This window comes from Pinus tabuliformis, chromosome J (genome assembly GCF_031772625.1).
Source record: "Pinus tabuliformis cultivar Carrire ecotype Pingquan chromosome J, CPIR1, whole genome shotgun sequence".
NCBI classification, from domain to species: Eukaryota; Viridiplantae; Streptophyta; class Pinopsida; order Pinales; family Pinaceae; genus Pinus; species Pinus tabuliformis.
In genome coordinates this window covers 1,189,819,284-1,189,840,311 of record NC_142295.1, presented here as the reverse complement: position 1 = coordinate 1,189,840,311, position 21,028 = coordinate 1,189,819,284, and the positions used below count along the sequence as shown (strand labels likewise).

General features: G+C 35.2%; 1 long non-coding RNA gene across 1 annotated transcript in view; it reads right to left on the bottom strand.

Annotated features, from left to right (window-relative positions):
* Positions 1–10,984: 10,984 nt before the first annotated feature.
* The window catches only part of LOC149231353 (uncharacterized), a 36,131-nt gene continuing 26,087 nt past the window's right edge, over positions 10,985–21,028 (bottom strand). Inside the window, exon 2 of the long non-coding RNA XR_016247438.1 lies at positions 10,985–11,291. This is a non-coding gene — a long non-coding RNA (uncharacterized LOC149231353). The remainder of the gene's footprint in view (positions 11,292–21,028) is intronic.

Genomic DNA, 21,028 nt, shown 5'->3' with positions numbered 1-21,028 from the left:
GATATGAGCATGGGCAGCATAATTATGAATGAGATATGAGCATGGGCAACTTAATGATGAATAAGACCATGGAAGATGCAACATGAAGATGAGAGCAGCTCAGTCATCAAGGTTCAACACATGTGACAGTATAGTGAGGTGTCACACGGTAATGTGCAACAAATAGACGAGTTGTAGCACTATGATAGGTGAACGAGTCACCTTAGAGAATCAGTTGAAGTAATATGTTTTCAACTGATCTCATGACGATATCAAAAGTCAAAGTGATTGACTTCTATTGTAAATGTACTATCTCTCTCACTTTCTCTCCTGAACTTTGAAGAACATAAAAGAAGAATTGATCAAGGGTTTCCCCACATTGTGGGGTTTTTCCCTGGCTAGCGCCACATCTTGTCTCCTCTTGTCTTCTATGATTTATATTTATGTTCTATCTGCAGTTTACTTTATGTTGATGTGATTGCTAATGTGGAAAAGAAATTGAAATAAATTGCTCTAGCATAGAACATACCTAAAATTAACAACATAGAACTTGGTCCATCACAAATCTAGGGTCTATCATCAGTTTTTATTGTATATATCTTTAGGTCAGTTTTGGAGATAGTCTTGCATATAGTCCAAGCCTATATCAAGAGTGGGAGTCTTTGTCTACTGCTGCAACAAGTCAACAACAAAAGTGACAAGCACACTTCAGGTATGCATTGTAATTTGTATTTGTATTTATTCTTTATTACGCACTTACATGTGTTTTGCAGGCAGAGGTAAGTTGAAGGGAATTTTGTTTTGTTTTGGGATTGGTTTCATCGAGAAAATTTTGCAAGCAAGTAGAAGAATATTCAAGTACAACTTCAAGCAAGAATTCAAGAGAAGAAGCATCAAATCAAAGGAAGCATTGCAGCGGGACATCCTTTGAAGACATGACATCCATCCATATATTGTGAAGAAGTGTCAAGGCCAATAGTCATCATTCTAAAGTTGTAAAAGTGTCATTTGTAATAGTGTCATCATTGGAAGAGTCATTATTGTAAAAGAATCAATCTGCCTAGAGTCGAAAAGGCATTGTTGGGAGGTATAGGAGTCTCGGTTGGGATGATGTCATGGTTGGGCTGCAGGTCATAGTGTGATTGGGTATTCAGTTAAAATCATTGTAATTCATATTGTATCGTGGATCATTGTCCTTAGTACAGGAATCCACACTCTTGTCTCATCTCAGTCATTATAGAGTGGCAGGGAGGTGCTAGGCAGGTGTGTGAAGTCGCCTACAGGTTGGAGCCTGTGAACACTTCAGGGTGGTAGGTTGGTCTAGGGTGTTGGGGCATCCATTCAATTAATTACTGAAGAAACCAGGGCATTGGGGTGTCCATCTAGAGGGAGCTGGAGAAGAATGCTTTTCTAAAATTATAGGAAGTTGATGCTTTAATTTTAGTTGGGGCTGACGATTAAATAATTTATTAGAAAAGCATTCAGTGGTTTTTGACTTGGAGGGGGTTTTCCACCTAAAATTCTTGTTCCTGTTGTGTTCTTTTATTTACTGTTATTACTGCATAAATATTAATAATAATTGGATATTAACTAATGCTATGAAAATATTTAAAAGTGTTAATTGCTAAGGAACACTAATTCATCAACCCTCTCAGTATTTCCAACAAATTATGCTTCTATCATCAACTCTAGCTATAAGCACAAATAATCAATGCTCCCTTGTTCAAGCCTTTAAGAGCACACAAGTTTTATAATCTACACTTATGCTCAAGAAATCCTTCAATGACAATAACAAATTGATTATTGAGATCCTTCATAACAAACTAATCAATCCAAAATTTAACCTTCTTGATAGTTTGTGTATGTTGTGGAATAAAAAATAAATTAGCACTTAGATTAAGTACATGGTAGACATCAATGCTCACACTTTTTTCACAACCAACCCTACTATTAGTAGTAGAAATAAGTGTGTAGTCATCATTAACAAATATATTATATTCCTTATCCTTAATGAAGGCAAAGGGGAAGCATCCTTAGTCATGTAATGTGAACAACCAAGATCCATTATGCAATCCTTTTGACAAGTATGAGCATGTAGTGATTGAGAAACATTCACTAAAAATATATGGTTATCACATATACCTTCTTAAACATTGTTTTGACTTCCTTCAAGCCTCTTTACATTCACCTCAAGGTCATTAGGTTTCTTCCAATAAATCTTGTAAATATAATACGTTTTTCCAAAATAATGATGGCTTCTTATCTTTTACTTTCTATTAGGTCCCTATAATACTAGGGTATTCCCTCATTGTTACTGTCAATATAGCCCCCTTATTATTATTTTTGTGCTCATGTAGTCCCCATACTGTTATTATTGTGCCCCATAGAAGCCCACTATTGTAATTGTTGTGCCCTTATATTATTATTTTTATGTCAACTCTAATTATATTGTGACCCCTTAGACTCCTATATATAGAAAGAAAATTTTTTCATTTGAATCATCCAATAATTGTTCATTTGTGTAATGTAAATGAGGTTGCCCCCTCGAAGAGGCTAACTTTGAAGTCATTGATCTATCTCTTCTTCTATTTTGTGAGTTGGTTGCATAACATTTGGTATCAAAGCTTGGGATTCTAGTGTTCCCCTTCTTCAAACAGGTCATCTTGGAATTTTTGCTATAATGTTCTTTCTACGAGTCTTTAGATGCTGAAATTTTTATTACCTGGAGCTGAAATCTTGGTGAACTTCGTGTAAAAATTTCAGATCCAAGTTCGCTATATTTCCAGATATATGATCCAGGGAAGTTAGGGCTTTTGCAGGCTCCAAAATTATGTCTCAAACATGTGACCTAGGGAAAATCGTCATAACTTTCGTTTCAAATATCAGATTTAAATTTTGTAAGAAGTGGTTGAAAGCGCATGGATTGTAGTTTGTCGTGTAGCAATTTCAGGGTTGAAGGTCGAAATAGTGACACATGGAACTCTGTACAAGTTCGCTCTATGAAAGAAGTCTATAATCAGGGCATCGTGGAAGATCGAGCATAACTCTTTCCTGAAGACTCCAATCTTGGTCTGACTTGTGGGGTTGGAAAGAAGACTCATAGGGCTACCATAAGACGAAATTTCAGAACTTAGAGATCCGAAATTACAGAGATACAATAGATTCAATATCAAGCTCCTACAAAAAAAAATGTGTAGTTTTTTTATAAATTTGCATAAGTTTTGTTTGAAAATTTTGTTTGAAGTGATTCAAAGGGCATAGTGAATCATAATTAAAATTAATTGATGTCCTGAAGAAAGAAAATGAAAACACCTAGTAAGAAACTCGAAATCTCTACTATGACACATGAAGAAGAGGAGGAAATGCAACATGATTTATCAAAATTACGAGACCAAGTCCAACAAATTTCACTCTCACAAAAAATAACAGAAGTTAAGATGGATGGTTTGAAAAATGACATCAATGGTATAGAAGCAAAACTGAAATGCAACATTGAAGATTTGAATAAAGACATGGAAAGTTCGAAGGAAGGTTTGACAAAGTTGCTACAAGAAATGTTTCATAATGGTGAAAAGGTAGTAGAGGAAACGCATGATGAGAACAAAAGAAATGTTAATCACGATTTCATAAAATCTAACAATGGATTGAAAACCCACTATATTATAAAGATCGATATGAGGAAGTTCGATGGAAAAGATCCTGTAACATGGATACTACAGATAGAGCAATATTTTGATCTCCATAATGTGCAAAACACACAAAAATGTACGCATTGCAACTTTATATTTAGAACCCAATCAGTTTGTATGGTATCGATAGCTTTGCTCTCGTAAAAAAATTGTCATTTGGTCAATTTTTACGAAGGAAATGATAGCACATTATGAGTATACAAATAGCAACACCTTCTTTAGCCAATTCATAAATCTCAAACAAAAGGGTTCAATGGGGGATCACATTGAGAACTTCCAAAAATTGAATATAAGGGTAAATGATATTCCAGAGGATCATAGGATTGATGTCTTCATAGGGACTTTAAAGGATAACATCCAACATGAAGTTAGCCTTTGGAAACCTAATTCATTGGAGAAGGCATTCAAGTTGGCAAGAAAAATTGAAAAAGAATTATGGCAACAAAGAAGCCTACCACTCACAACTATAAAGATGGAAATGTTGTTGCTCCTAGACTTCCACAACCTACAAGGTTGAAACCACAATAATTGGAAGAAAAAAATCAAGAAGGATTTGTTACAGTTGTGACAGCAAATACACTAAAGGTCATAAATGTGCTAAGAAAAAATTATTTTGCATAGATTGTGAATAAGAAAAAGAAAAGGAACAAGAAACGTCAAAATAAGAGGATATACACGAGGAACCAACCCTAGAGAAAGAAGAAATGAATCTAGCCATATCTCGTAATGCATTGGCAAGAATTACCACTCCTCAAACTCTCAAGATAGAAAGACATATCAAGAATAAAAAGGTAATAATGTTGGTTGATTCAGATAGTACCCATAATTTTATTCATTGTCAGATAGCCAAAGAATTTAATTGTTTCCTATATCCAGCACTAGAGTGTCAAGTGATGGTTGCAAATAGAGGAACCATAAATTGCTCTGGAAAATGCCATAATATCAAGCTATCCATGGAAGAATATGTATTGAATAGTCCAATTCTTTCCATTCCAATGGGTGATGTTGATGTTGGACTAGGAGTCTGATGGTTGCAATCTGAGTGTCAAGTGATGGTTGCAAATAGAGGAACCATAAATTGCTCTGAAAAGTGCCATAATATCAAGCTATCCATGGGAGAATATGTATTGAATAGTCCAATTCTTTCCATTCCAATGGGTGGTGTTGATTTTGTACTAGGAGTCCAATGGTTGCAATCTTTGGGTACGAAAGGTTTTAATTTTCAATAAATTTTCTTGAATTTTTTTTAGAAGAAAATGAAGTTGATTAAGGGGTATCGCAAGGAAACTAGAAAAGATAATCAGCTCTAATGGCATGACAAAGCTTCTAAAGAAAGAATGGGGCGTAATTACACAATTATGTTCACTAGAGGTTCAAACATCGAAATCATTTGTTTCTCCAGACCTCGACAATCATTCCAAGGTATTTAAGACTCCCAAAGGCCTCCCACCTATTTGTGATCATGATCATGCTACTCATTTGATTCCAGGAAGTGTTATTCCAAACATCAGGCCTTACAGATATCTTTATGCCAAAAAGAGTGAAATTGAACGTATGATTGCAGGAAAACTAGACGCTGGTATAATTCAACCTAGTCAAATGTATTTCTCTGCTCAATTTGTATTGGTGCACAAGAAGGATGGATTGCGGCGCATGTGTCCGGATTATAGGGAGCTCAACAAGCTCACTATTAAAGATAAATTTTCCATTCCCGTCATTGATAAATTATTGGATGAATTACATGGAGCAATTTACTTCACCAAGTTGGATCTTCATTCAGGATATCATCAAATAAGAATGAAGACTAAGTACATTCTGAAAAAACAAAAAAAAAAAAAACAAAAACTCATGAGGCCATTATGAATTTTTGGTCATGCCTTTTGGCATTACCAATGCACCTTCTACATTTCAAGGTTTGCTGAATTCCATTTTCAAACCCTTCCTTTAGAAAATTTGTGTTAGTATTTTTTTATGATATACTAATCTAGAGCAAGTCTTGTAAGGATCATGTTCAACATGTTGACAGGGTGCTCAAACTATTAGAGGAAAACAATTATATGCAAAAACCTCCAAATGTTTCTTTGGAGTACAAGAGGTGGAATATATGGGTCATATTTTATCTCATGAGGGTGTTAAGGTAGACCCTAACAAAATTAAAGCCACTAAGGAATGGAAAATCCCCACATCCATAAAGCATTTGCGAGGATTTCTTAGGTTGATAGGTTATTATCACAAGTTTGTTAAGCATTATGGGAGAAAAGCAACACCTCTAACAACATTACTAAAGAAAGATGCATTTTCTTGGACTCTAGAAGCAACTAAGGCCTTTGAACGTCGTAAAGAGGCAATGTGCCAAGCACCGATCTTAGCTACGCCAGACTTCACAAAAACCTTTATTGTGGAATGTGATGCCTTGAGAAATGGAATTGGTGTTGTTTTAATGCAAGAAGGAAGACCCATTGCTCTTGAAAGTCATCCAATCAAAGAAAAGTATTTACACAAAGTTATTTATGAGAAGGAAATGTCGGCAATACTACATGCACTTAAGAAATTGTGACCTTACCTAATGGGAAGACACTTCAAGGTAAAAACAGATCATGATAGTCTTGAATACTTTTTAGAACAAAGTTTATTTTCATAAGAGTAGCAAAAATGGATCACAAAGATGTTGGGTTATGACTTTGAAAACATCTACAAAAAAGGAAAGAAAAATGTTGTTGCAGACACACTCTCAAGAAAGGATGAGGATGTGGAAGTATTGTTTTGTGTCATTTCTATTATCCAACCAGATTGGATAACCAAAGCAAGGGATGAATGGAAGAATGACGAAGAAGTGTGGACACTCATTCAAAAGTTGCAGCAAGAACTCGGTACATCTAATACATTTAGCTGGAAAAATGATTCATTATGGTACAAAGATCACTTATACCTTTGTAAGAATTCCCAACTCAAACAAAAAGATTCTCCTGAAATTGCACACCTCTCCCTTGAGAGGTCACTTAGGATTTTTAAAAACTTACCACAGGGTTAAGAAGGGTTTTTGGAATGACCTTAAATCTTATATTCAAAAGAATGTGGCAAAATGTTTGGTTTACCAACAAAATAAAGTTGAAACAATTAAGACCCCGAGTCTATTACAACCTTTATCCATTCCAAGTCAATGTTGGGAAGAGGTTTCAATGGATTTTATCACAGGTTTACCCAAGTCTAAAGGAAAGAGTGTCATCATGGTGGTAGTTGATAGACTTACAAAGTTACTTCATTTATGGAAACAATTCAAAAGCTACAAGGAAACCCAAAGTTTATTGTAAGCGACAAAGATCCTATTTTGACTGAAATTTTTTGGATGGAATTATTTTCTTTTCTGGGTACTCAATTAGCTCATAACGCATTTTATCATCCTCAATCGGATGGACAAACTAATATATTGAACATATGTTTGGAAGGTTATCTTCGTTGCTTTGTATCTAATAAATAGATAAAACGGGTTAAGTAGTTATCTCTCACTGAATGGTGGTATAACGCTTCCTTCCATGCTGCAGCAAAAATGACCCCATTTATGGCACTTTATGGTTATCATTCACCATCCATCACATCATTTTTAAGAGAAAATTCTAAGGTTCAAGCAATGGAAGATCACATCGAACATCAATAACAAGTTCTCCAGCTCTTAAAGGATAACCTCACTTTGGCGCAAAATAGAATGAAACAATGGGCAGATGAACATCACAACGAAAGAAGTTTTGATGTAGGCGACTGGGTATTTTTACGGCTACAACCATACAAACAAATGTCCCTTAAGCAAGTTAAGAAGGATAATAAATTATCACCAAAGTATTATGGTCCTTACAAGGTGTTGCAAAAAATTGGTACTATGGCATACAAATTGGAGTTTTCTACATCTTCCTGAGTGCATCTAGTTTTCCATATTTCATGCTTAAAGAAGGTTATAGTTGACAAGCTCCTAGTTCAAACTATATTGCCAGAACTTGATTAGGAAGGAAAAATCATATTGGAACTTGAAGAAACCACGAAACAAGAAATCGACAGCTACAAAATCGATCAATTTCAGAGTATCTCATCAAGTGGAAGAACTCACCCGGAAAAGATTCCACATGGGAGGATGAGAATTTTATACGGAAGCATCCAGAACTACTCGAGCATTGAAGACAACATTTTTTTAAGGAGAAGCATGTTAGGTCCCTATAATACCAGTGTATTCCCTCATTGTTATTGTCAATGTAGCCCCCTTATTGTTATTGTTGTGCCATATAGTCCCCATATTGTTATTATTGCGCCCCATAGAAGCCCACTATTGTTATTGTTGTGCCCTTACATTATTACTGCTATGTTGGCTCTGATTATATTGTGACCCCTGAGAGTCCTATATATAGAAAGGAGGTTTTGTCATTTGAATCATCCAAGAATTGTTCATTTGTGTAATGTAAAGGAGGTTGCCCGCTCAAAGAGGCTAATTTTGAAGTTGTTGATCTATCTCTTCTTCTATTTTGTGATCTGGTTGCATAACACCTTCATGCACATTTGTTGGTTGTCATTTCCATGCTTTTTAGGGTCTCTACAATCCTTATCATGGCTTCTTCCATGACGTTTACCTTGTTTATTTCCACAACCTCATTCTTTGTAGTTCTATTTTCCCTTTCATATGGTGAATTGGGCTTGCAATTTATCAAAAAGTCTTTCTTTCTAAAATAATTCCGTGTGCCCTAATTAAACAAATCACAGAGACTCAAAACTATAATCCTCATACTACTATTTCCTTTCAACCAAATTTGTGTGGAATGTGCAACATAAGTGTTTTAAAATTCATTAGAAACAATTTTATCATCTTGACCACCTTCTTTTAAGGAGCTTTACCCAACATTCACCTAGCTTTAATTGCATTTTCCTTAACACGAGGTAAACAATCCTCTATCTTGTCAAATGAGAGGGGTTACAATATCAACTCTTTTTTTGATTACATAACTTGCATTCACAGGTTTTTCCAAACAATTTCTTCCTTACTTTAATGGGTAGTGGATTCCCTTAGTATGAAATATAACCTCCCTTGAAAATATTTTCATGACAGCTACAACTTCATCCCTCTTCCCATTAACCAATAACTTGTCATTTTCATCTTTATGATTAGCAACAATAGTCTTTGTGAAATGACACAATGTTTTGTTCTTCACTAACTTTTCCCTATCTTATGTCCACATACCATTGTTATGCCCATTTAACATGACCAACTATGGTTTAGAACCCATGTTAGTTTTGCAAAGCTTGATTAAAAAAAAAGTGAATCTAAATAACTTGATTCTCCAAAAATCAAAGTTTCTTTGGAGCACATATACCATCCACAATGTTTCTTTGATGCAACATCCTAAAAAAAAAATTGCAATAGTAGAACAAAGCTAGTACCTTCCCACCCTAAGTTTTCACACCACATTAAAAAAACACAATTATAATGCAATAGCAAACAAACATATCTCAACAAGGAGTCAATGGTATCAATAGGCATCAATATAGCTCACAATTCATTATCATAGCACTCACTAAATGAGCTCATTTAGTATCTACCAAGTGCACACACTTCAAGGTTGATCTAGTTCACTTAATCACTCAAGGTGGTCCTATACAATTGTGTAGTTCCATATTCCCTTTTCCTAGTCATACCTAGATTGTTAGCAATAACCTACATCCTAGTTACATCACACTAGCCACTCGTGTGCTTCGTCACATTGCACCAAGGTCAACATAGTTGTCATATTAGTGCACTATCCACAACATGTGCTAGTCAAGTTTAAGTTGGGTTTATACTTTCCAAAAGAAGAATCGATACAAGAGGGGTTTGTTAAAGAAACCAGAAAAAATCACCTCACTCAACCTCCTAAGACACCCCACTCATAAATAATATTTTCAAGTATCAACAAGGGTTTTGGATTGATGTGAGGAAGAGAAGACAAAAAGGTCTCCCCTATAACTGAAGAGCCATTAGTTTCTCAAGATGAGCAACCTAGTGATGAAAGAAGTTTTGTTTGGTTGTTTAAGGAAGGAAATTTTCCAGCCACTAGATGATTCATGAAAATCAAAAGCACCAAGGTCAACAAAAGTTCTAGTTTACCAATGTTTTTTAAATTTTGAATTTAATAAGATAAGCTCAACATGTATAAATGGGTTTGAATCTTGTAACCCTTATTCTATCAAAATAGGAAAATGGAGTTTCTTTTTGAAAAAAGGAAAGAATATTCAAAATATTTTATAACATGTATAAATGGGTTTGGTTGTTTAAGGAAGGAAATCTTCCAGCACTAGATGATTCATGAAAATCAAAAGCACCAAGTCAACAAAAGTTCTAGTTTACCAATGTTTTTTAAATTTTGAATTTAATAAGATAAGCTCAACATGTATAAATGGGTTTGAATCTTGTAACCCTTATTCTATCAAAATAGGAAAATGGAGTTTCTTTTTGAAAAAAGGAAAGAATATTCAAAATATTTTATAACAATTATCCTGTATAAAAGTTAGTTAATTTTTAGTTTGAATCTTGTACTTACCTTTTTGTAAAAGACATAACTTTTAATTTCACATGAAAATAACTTACAGACAAAAAAAAATGTTCAAAATTTAACAAATTGAAGGCTTTTTAAATTTTGAATTTAGTAAGATGAGCCCAAACCCGTATGGATTGGGTTTGAATCATGTAACTGTTATAGAAGAAAAATGGAGTTCCTTTCTGTTACAAGGAAAAACTATACAAAGTATGTTAGAAACAATTAACCTTGTCAAAAGTAATTTTTAGTTTAAATCTTTGCCTTTTTTATTAAAGATTATCCAAAGACTTAATTTGACAAGGAAAATAGTAAAATAAATTTTTGTTCCAAATTTAGTAACAATTTGAACATTTGTAATTAAAATTTACACTGTAATAACATAAAATCATTATTATGTAAACAAAATATAAACTAAACAATAAAAAAATAAACACAACCTCCGTAACTCATTTCAACGATATTATCTTAGTTGAAAGTAATTAATTTTAATTCGATTATTGTGCCTAACTTTTTGAGTAATTGCATAACATTTAATTTCACATGAAAGAAACTAAACACAAGCTGCCTTCCAGATTTAGCCACAATTTGAATATTCATTATTAAAATCGATACAATAAATTGCAAACTTAGTATGCCAATCTGTTTTACCATATCTATGAGCAGACGATACACTTTAAACAATATAAGATAAGCAAAACACATTTTCAAGGGTAAGCCTCCAAAGCCCATTTCAGAAAGATCCTTTTGAAAGAAAATATCTTCAAATATAAATAAAGAATGTCACTTTAATGCTTTAATCATTGAATTTCCAACGTTTACAGTTATACACCCTAGTGTAAGAAATAGTCCTAAATTATTTCCATGCCTTTGAAGTGATCATTCAAGATCAAGAAACTAAATAACACTGCCAAAAGCATGTGGAATTTGATATTGCTGATACCAATATTACCATACATAAATATAATTATGGTACTAACTAAAAGCACAAGTTATGTTTTGAATCTGTATGGTTTCTAAGGCAACGGTTCTTGGCTGTTGCCGAGCCGACTTAAGTGAAGATAGGCATCTGTACCTACAAAAGAACCAACAACATAAATATGCAACTTATAAGATTGCTTTTGCATCTCTTGGTAAGGATGTAAACAACAATAGTCAATATTCTTCAGTGAGCTACATTTGAAATATAATAAAGAAAAGACCTTATAGAGTCTAACAATAAATGTTCGAGATTATTATTTTATTTGTTATGGCAAGGCTGCACGAGGATTTGGTGCTTCTTGCAGTTTGAACCAAAATTTTACTTCAACTACCAAAACATTTTTATATTTGAGATATTTGAGCCAAAAATTATGAGACCATGTAAATTAGCAAGGAATGATATCTCAAAAGATCATAGAATCAACAAATTAAAGGATACGCTACTTGCAACGAGAGATTGACCAGATGTCCTAACCATTTAGAATTACAAAATCAATTCTGTCCTAACCATTTAGAATTACAAAATCAATTTTGTGGACTTGTAGTGAATGAATAAAAACAAACCATAATAGTGAAAATCGCAAAGTTGTAGTGGAAAGAAAAAAAATTATTTTTACGTCCACAAGGCTAAAGATAGCTTATGGGAAATATTGTTTCTTCATCTGCTTGATGTATTCGGCGCTTTTTCTGTGAAACTTCACAATAAATGCACCCAGCTTCTCGACAAATCCCTCACTAAATAGATTATCCCAAGAGCTATCTGCCAGCATATCTGCATAACTTTCCCTATTGTCTTTGAAGGCCTCACATTTTAAAATGAAATGTTTTTTTGTTTCCACTTTTCCGGAAGAACAAAAAATGCATACTCTTTCCTCCCACATTTCTTTTGGCCTTTTCCAACGCCCTGTTTCACAACGGAGTTGATGGGAATTAGTCCTTAATTGAGCAATAAGAATTTTGGCTCTCCAAGAGATATTGGCCTCTATGTATGCTTTTGGTTGATGACTATGAGTGGGATTAAATGCTTCAATATAGTACTTTTTCTTTCTTCCTGGCTCCTTATCCCAAGTACACTTGTGGAACTTATCCATAACAAAAGCTTTTATCTCTTTGTTGTTTATGGGACACGCGTTCAGGTAAATACCCCATTTACTAAACCATTTGTTATTTTGCTGCAACCAAGTGTTTGTTTGTTTTTTTTTTTTTTTTTTTTTTTTTGCACAATCTATCATTAAAGACAACCTTAGGCCATCTACCCTCTTCCATTTGCTCAATTTTTTTTAAATACCATATGACTCGCACCATAGCAATTGCTTCAATAGGAGCAACCCATGTTTCACTTAACAAGATAGCATAAGAAACTGCACTTTTAATCTTGAATTTGTTTGTAATCAAATGCTTCTGAATTTTCTCAATTTGTCTCCAATGCATGTTGAATGTACTACTGGCCCATAGTTCACAACCATATAGAATCACTAGAAGCTCAAAAAGAGTTTGAGTGGTTTTTCAAACCCATAACTCTGTCTCTCTACATCTATTTTGAAAAGCATAAAATGTTTTCCAACCTCCCAAAGTTCATTTCTTTTTATAATCATCCCAACTTAGATTTTTGTTGAAGTCAATTCTGAGGTATTTATAATTCGCAACTTCTTCCCGAATGTTGCCTTCAAAGTAGAACTTATGCTGGTTATGTTTTCTTTTCTTAGAGAAAACCACTACTTTTGTTTTTTTGATATTGACTTGCATCCCCACACTTCTACAAAAATGCTCAAGGGATAGCAAGTGCTCTTGCAAACCAAGAGTCGATTTAGGGAGCAAAATAAGGTAATTTGCATACAAAAGAAGCCTTATAACAAACTTGCCCAAATAGATACCATCACCCCCTTGTGAATTTAATCACTCCTCAAGTTTGTCGATATATAAACCAAAAAGGGTAGGAGACAGTGGGCAACCTTGCTTGACCCCAATACCGCTTCTAAAACTTTCAGAAATGCCTACTGAAGTTCTAATTTGGACTTTCACCTCTTCATACAGCCTATGCACAGTTTCTCTCAAATGTTTAGGAACCCCAAGTTCCTCCATTTTATGCCAAAGCTTATCCCTAGGAACCGAGTCAAACGATTTTCTGAAATCAACAAAGCAACAAAAGACTTCTTCGTTTTTCTCCCAAACTTTTTCAATGATGTGCCTTAAAGTTATACAATGATCAATTGTGGAATGTTTAGATCTAAAACCTGCTTGCCCTTTAACACACTTATCTCTTTCTTCTGCCCACTTGCTAATTTTATTTTCTATCATGCTTCCAAATAGTTTTGCAAACAAAGGGTTTATCATGATGTTCCTATAACTGGAGGGATTATTGACGTCACCGCTCTTGAAAAGAGGTATTACCAGACTAGTTGTCCAATCTGTGGGGAGCCCTTGTATGATGTTGTTGAAAAATTTTGTAATGTGAAATGCAAGGATCTTTGAGCCCCACTTTATATATTCTTCTTGGAGATCAGCTAAGTCTCTTACTTTTCCAACACCCAACTTCTTGATACCCATCTCTACCTCTTGCACCGTGAAGAGTTCAATATCAGTGTTGACAAAGGGGGGATGGTCAACCTTGGGATTCTGCTCATAGAGTTGTCTTGCACAGTCAAACCATTTAGAAGTTGTAATACTATTTCTAGTTTGTATCCTTTTCGGTTGGAGCTCCTTCCAAAATAATTTGGGATTATTTTTCCCAAAGAAGATTAGTTCTTCCCTCCTTGAAACCATGAAATCGACCTTTTCCTTGTTTAATAAATGCCTGTAAGCTTTGAGCTTTATGTTATCCTTGTTTGACTCTTTCCACGTTCTCCTTGCCTTTTTGCATTCCTCGTCAAACCAAGCATTAACTAGAAAGCAATTTTTTTTCAAACTTCTTAATTTTTGCTCTTTTGCAGTTTGCAAATGCGCATTGAATTAAATGTGTTAATTTATGACTATGAAGATCGTGAATTGTGATTTTCTCCTTCTCAAAGAGCCCCTCTAGCTTCATTTTGAAGGTATTACAATTTTGTGGAGTCAGAAGAATTCTGCCATGTGGGAGATTTTGTTGGACATGCTGAATTTTTTACTATAATTGCTTATTCCAGTCCAAGAGAAACATAAATAAATTGGCTTGTGATCTAATTTTAAGTCCCACAGTTGATCTCCAATCAAAAATTCCTCCATTTTCTCTCACAAACCATGCGAGCAAATTACATAATCTACTACACTTGCTCCATTGTAAGTATTGCAAATGAAATTACGGGACTTTGCCCATCTAGTCAAGCCATTACAAATGATTAAATCAAAGGCCCCACATAGTCAAGCCATTACAAATGACTAAATCAGAGGCTCCACATAGAGTAAACAATTGTTCACCAAAGAGATTGCAGCCCTTCTCCTCCGAAATTCTTTCCCACTAATGATTACTCTCTTTTGTAAGCCAAATAAGGTCGCAATCATCTTTACATCAAAGAATGTTAGCTTGCTCACTTGCAATCCTAGCATTGAAATCACCCACTATAAGGACTTCACCTAGTTGCGAATATGTTGCAATATCCGCTTTTAAGGCTGCAAATGGATCTTTGTTGTCAAGCCCTCTACCTTTGTATATTTTTTAAACTAGCGGCGCAAATTAGCATGTTGCAATTCTAATGTGGGTTCCATTGTCTGATATTTTAAACCAAATGAATTGTGTATTTGAGTCTTATTTTTCTAACTGAATCAGAAGACCTTCTTTCTCCCTTACTAAAACCATGAAACCTCGTGCCCTTTGCCATTCCCTGCTACCTTGTTCCACACTGCCATCTTTCAGTATCCTTCAAACAAAGGTGTCTTACACCCTTCATGCGCATGTGTTTCTATGAGGCAAATTATGTCTCTATCTTCCGCAATAGGCTCTAACCCAAGTCCTCATCTCCATGGGTAACCTCTGTAGTTCCAACAAACTAATCTTAAGGAAACCTAGGTATGACTTGATTGCTATTTATTTTGGCATGCAAGATTGGCATTTGAGTCTTTGTCCCTACTTTCCCATAATAACCTTGCTTCATAATTTCCTATTGAAGAGTTTGTTGCCTCTTCGTTATTACCATCTTACTGCTTTGTTTTGGAAGCAGGTCCAAATCGCACTATCACAACGTTGCCTTTATAAATCCATGCTCTCTTTCCTTCATCTCTTGTTGCCCTAACCTTTAACATTTCCTCCCTCCTTTCCTCCTGTTGTTTTACAGTTAAATCTTCTTCTAGAAAAAAGCGAGAACCCCTCAAGAGATGCTTCTTACTTAGAATAATATATTTATCATGCAAGCTAGGCATGATGACTTTTATGGCCCTAACTCTCTCACCATTAAACTTACCCACCCTCCATGCTTGACATATTCGTCCTTTCTATAGCAACTTTTCTTTTAAAAAGTCTCTTGCAAGGTCAAGAGTACATTCATTTTTCCCATAGTCTTTCACCCATTTAATTATTATGTTTGTTGCTCTATTTTGTCTTTCCTTTCCTTCTCAATCTTGCATGTCGTCAACCTAAATGTTTGTTTCTCCTTCCTTATTAGCAGAATTGCTAATAAGTTGAGCCCAAGTTTTGGAAACTTTGGTGAAATCTCCTTTACTTTCTTCTCTCGCTTTCTCTTCATGGTTGTATATTTGGGCAATCATTTTTCCTTTATCCTAGGATGATGGCACAGCGAGAAGGCTTTGAAGTACATGACCAGAAAACTCGTGTGTAGACTTAAGAGAACCTCATGTTTTGAAGCAAGCTCCAAAAGCTTGGTATGCCCACATTGATAACTTATTGATGAAGCTTTGTTTTACTAGAAGTAATGTTGATCCAAATCTTTACTTAAGGCAGCGCAATCACCACCCTTTGGAATACATGTGTCCAAGCCTCCCTTCAAAATTTAAGACTTAGAGCACATCCGATGCTACCAGATATCGTGCAGCACTTGCATTGACACACCCTTATGACATTCCGTGGTATGTCATTTATTCATAAAGGTATGCCTTCGAATTGTGGGTAGCACTGAGATACCGAAACCTTCCACTAATTATTCTTAGCACCAAATTGTGGGTCTTGTGGATTATTGTGCATCATATTTTTAACACCGAGTTGCAGCATCAAACATTACTAGAATACTGAGCAAGGAACATTATTATAACACGAAGAATTATCAAGTCACTATGATCATAATTGATTTTGTTGTATGAATTGGAACTGTGCAGACACCGAGACTGTGATTGCCATCAACACTGTGATATCCTAGACTGTTCCTTGATACGAAAATCTCTGAGTATCCGAACTGAGGATTCGGGACTATTGTCAACTCCGAGACTGTGATATGCAGAGAAAATCCAAGACTATACTTCTATCCAACTTTAGAAGATAAGATGCAACACTGTATATCTTTTCAAACTAATCCTTTGATTTGCTTAGATGCCATCTTTGAGTGTCAATTCTGTGTCTTTCCAATTGACCCTCAAGCCTCCTTAAATAATCTTCTCGTTGACATTCAACGACCCGGATTAGAAGCGAATCAATGGCTAAGATCATTTATGCTTGATCCTCGTCTTCTTCTAGAAGTTACACCCACAGTTAAATTAATACCCATTAATTATTTTAATTTCTTAAGTTTAGACTTAGGGTCCCATTAAAAATAATTACTTATTTTAATAAAATTGTCTTCAAGTGGAATTTCCCAAAACGCTTTCTGGATTCTTTGGAATACATGTGTTCAAGCATCCCTGCAAAATTTGAGACTTAGAGCACATCCGATGCTACCGGATATCGTGCAGCACTTGCGTTGACACACCCTTGTGACATTCCGTGGTATGTCATTTATTCATAAAGGTATGCCTTCGAATTGTGGGTAGCACTGAGATACCGAAACCTTCCACTGATTATTCTTAGCACCAAATTGTGGTTCCTGTGCATTATTGTGCATCATATTTTTAACACCAAGCTGCACCATCAAACATTACTAGAATACTGAGGAAGGAACATTATTATAACACGGAGAATTATCAAGTCACTATGATCATTATTGATTTTGTTGTATGAATTGGAACTGTGTAGACACCGAGACTATGATTGCCATCAACACTGTGATATCCTAGACTGTTCCTTGATACGAAAATCTCAGAGTATCCGAACTAAAGATTTGGGACTACTGTCAACTCCAAGACTGTGATATGCAGAGAAATGCCAAGACTGTCCTTCTATCCAACTTTAGAAGATAAGATGCAACACTATATATATTTTCAAACTAATCCTTTGATTTGCTTAGATGCCATCTTTAAGTGTCACTTAGACTTGAATGCCCTTGACTGAACCATAGCTCTAAAACCATGTTGAGAATTAGGTAGGGCAACGCTTAATTTTAAATTCTCTTTCTTTGATTACTACTTGTGTATTTATTACCATTGCCTATGTTCCTTATTATTGTTTATGTTCAATACATCAAAATAGCAATCAAATCAATAAGACAGTGACACAATAATTAGGCTCTAAGCCAGGGCTAAAACCCCTCCTCTTGAGGGGAAAAACCCACAACTCTCTTCTTATAGATTATTCACTAGATGAGTACATTGACCTTGACAAACATACTTGACTAGAACTGCCTCTGCTAGATCAAGACACAGTCATCCTCCTCATGTTTTTCTCTTTATCACTTTGTTGCACCGTGTAGCACTGACCTTGTAATCATGTTGACCTTGTCATCACGTAGTACTAGCACTTAATTGTCTTCTCCTTACTGTCACTGTGATGTATACTAAAGAGGGATCTGAATTCCCACAGAAGTCTCCATCCAAAACTCTGTCTCTAGCTCCTGTCACCCATCTGAAGTTCTGTCACCCATCCAAAGTTATTTCTCCAACTTCTGTCATCTATCCGAAGTTTTGTCTCCCACCGAAACTGTCCCTCTATTATCCGAAGTTAGTGAGTGATCCGAAAACTTGTATTGTGGAATGACCTAAGCTGGCTATATATAGTGGTTAGGCTCCATATTAAGCCGACATGAATAATATGAACCGACGTGTCTATTTATTGTTGAGCCAACATGACCAAGTGAACCGACATGTCTCCATAAGCAAGCCGACATGTCACTTATATATATATATATATATTGGAGCTGACATGAAACTTCTTTTTGCACATGTTGAGGCCGACATAGGATGACTGTGCTTATCTATCTTGGAGGACTTTTACAAGTGTAACAACACTTCCAATATATGACTCTGAATTGTACATTTATGACAAGATGACAAATCCCTATGTTGACCACTACGTGTCAACTACCCATAGCAGTACACCCCATTTTCTTCACAAAAGGGATAGCGCTTGATCAACATGTCTGTGCCATTCGACAGTCATCGTCGACCTGATCATGTTATGTTGTAAACCCAGTCTGCATGTGTGAATTGTAAATAATCTTAGCAGAGTTGAGTCGTATATAAATCGCCTAGGTGGACCTAATTTTCTAGTGATAATTTACGTTCCAGAAGGTTTTTTGTCTCACCGATCCATGATCGGCAGAGTTTTCCTTCAGCCTAACGCCAAAGTCGGAATGAATTTTGTCATTAGAATCTTAGGGGAATCGTAGCGTGTTGATCTGCTAGATTTTATTTGTGTCGCAAGACTGGGTGGTCTATGAGGGTCTATGTCAAATGGGTTTTCCCCCTTGAGATGTAAAATCGTAAAAAGAAATGATGTAAAGTGTCTTGAGGGTTAGAAAATGTTTTAATCCCCTCATAAGTCCTAAGTCCTAGGTCCTAGGTGATTTTTCCAAAGGGCTAAGTTCGAGGATCCAAAAATAAAAAATAAAAAACAATAAAAACAAAAATAAATAAATAAAATAAAATAAAATAAAATAAATAAATATATATATATATATATAAATTAAAAAATATTTTGAAAAAACTTAACAAAAAAATTGAAAATTCATTTTTGGTGTCTTTTTGTGGTATCTATGTTCCACTTCTTTATAGTTAAATGCTTAAATGTTTGTCTAAAGTTAGCTATATGAAAGTGGTAACTAGTCTGCATTTAAATTTTATGATCATTTAAAGCATTTGATTTTTCTTAAAATTTAATTGCTGGATCCTTATTAAGGCAATGTTAAATTTTATGATCATTTAAAGCATTTGATTTTTCTTAAAATTTAATTGCTGGATCCTTATTAAGGCAATGTGCATCTGTTGAACATCTTGCATCGCTTGGGATATTTCGATGATAAATGATTGTTTTACATGGTTTGTACTTCTGCAACATTTAATAAATAATCATTTAATCAGTAACTCCATACGGCACTGGTACATTAATTTCAAAATCAATCAGGTGCTAAATTATCTCGTTGTGTCTCCCAACCCAACTGGTCCACAGTTGGTCTTCATTTATCCCATAAGGTCTACCCCACTTAGCCGCGGGAGACGGCTTAAACGGAGAGATCGGGGATCAAGGTGACAGCCCCCGGTCTGAGCATTGTCGTGACAATCTGTGTGACAACATTTTTTGGCGCCGCTGCCAAGGATACTTTATTCTCGGTGTTTCAACGAATTTTCATCATTCATCGTTCATCTTTCTATCATTTGTTTGAGCCAGCAACGACAACATTTTTTGGCACCGTTACCAGAAATAGAGTTTTTTCTGTCATTGGTTTATTCGACATTCATCTTCTCATTTCTCATCATTCTTTCATCTTTCTCATCTCTCATTTGAGCTGGCAGATTCAACATTTTTTGGCATCATTTGGATCTTTTCATCACCTTATCTTTCGTCATATCAGCAACTACTCTTCAGTTCGTTTCTTGTTTGGGTGGCGACTCCATTTCTTTTATTTTTCCCAGACAAGAAGCCTCCCTCATATCTGCTTGTTGGTTGCTTTTTGGATCCTAGAATTAGATTCATTGTTCAAGTGGCAACTCCACTTCTTTCATCTATTGATTTTCTTGAGCAGAGATCTCGTTCTATCATCCATTTGGTCCCTCGTTATTCATCATGGATTATTCGTTTAAACCATGTCATTTTACTGATGATCTCCATGATTTTCCGGAAGAGGCCATTTCTAAATTACTTTTGTTCTCAGGTGGTGATTCAGTCGCTGTTAGAAAGCATTTAAACAAGTTTACTTGTGTAATGATCATATATTGTAGACTTCCTCAATATAATCATGAAGATGTCAAAATGCGTCTATTTGTCCGTTCTTTAGAGGGTGATGCTTTGAATTGGTTTAATAATTGTCCTGAAGATTCTTTCACTTCTTTACAAGACATTGTTGATGCTTTTAAAGATAGATATGGTGATCCAGATAGCTCGCCTTGTGCCCCTAAAATTGTGCAACAGAATGAAAGTAATCTTATAAAAGGTCCAACGGTCGATGAAAGATTTCAAGACAATTCTTTTGATAGACAATTCTTCGTATCAGAATGTGCCATCCACTTGTACCATTGCAGATCAAATCCATGATAGTGGAAAAGCAGGGACAAATAGTAAAAAAAGTGTTGACAATGAAAAGGAAGATCAGAAGCAAATTATACAAAAACTAATGCGGCTGGTAAAAAATATGGAGATCAATCAAACTAATTACGCCAATGATGTGAGAACTTTATGTACCCACCTGGCAAAAACGCAATAAGGAGATGGAGATCATGAAAATTAAACACTCTGATTACATAACTGGCATGCAAAATCAACATGCTAAGGAAATTAAGGCCATGAAAACTAATCATGACACAGAAATTAGTTTTATGCAAAGCAAGTTATCAAGCTTAGAGGACAATATGACGACCATGCAAGTAAATCATAGGAAAGAGATA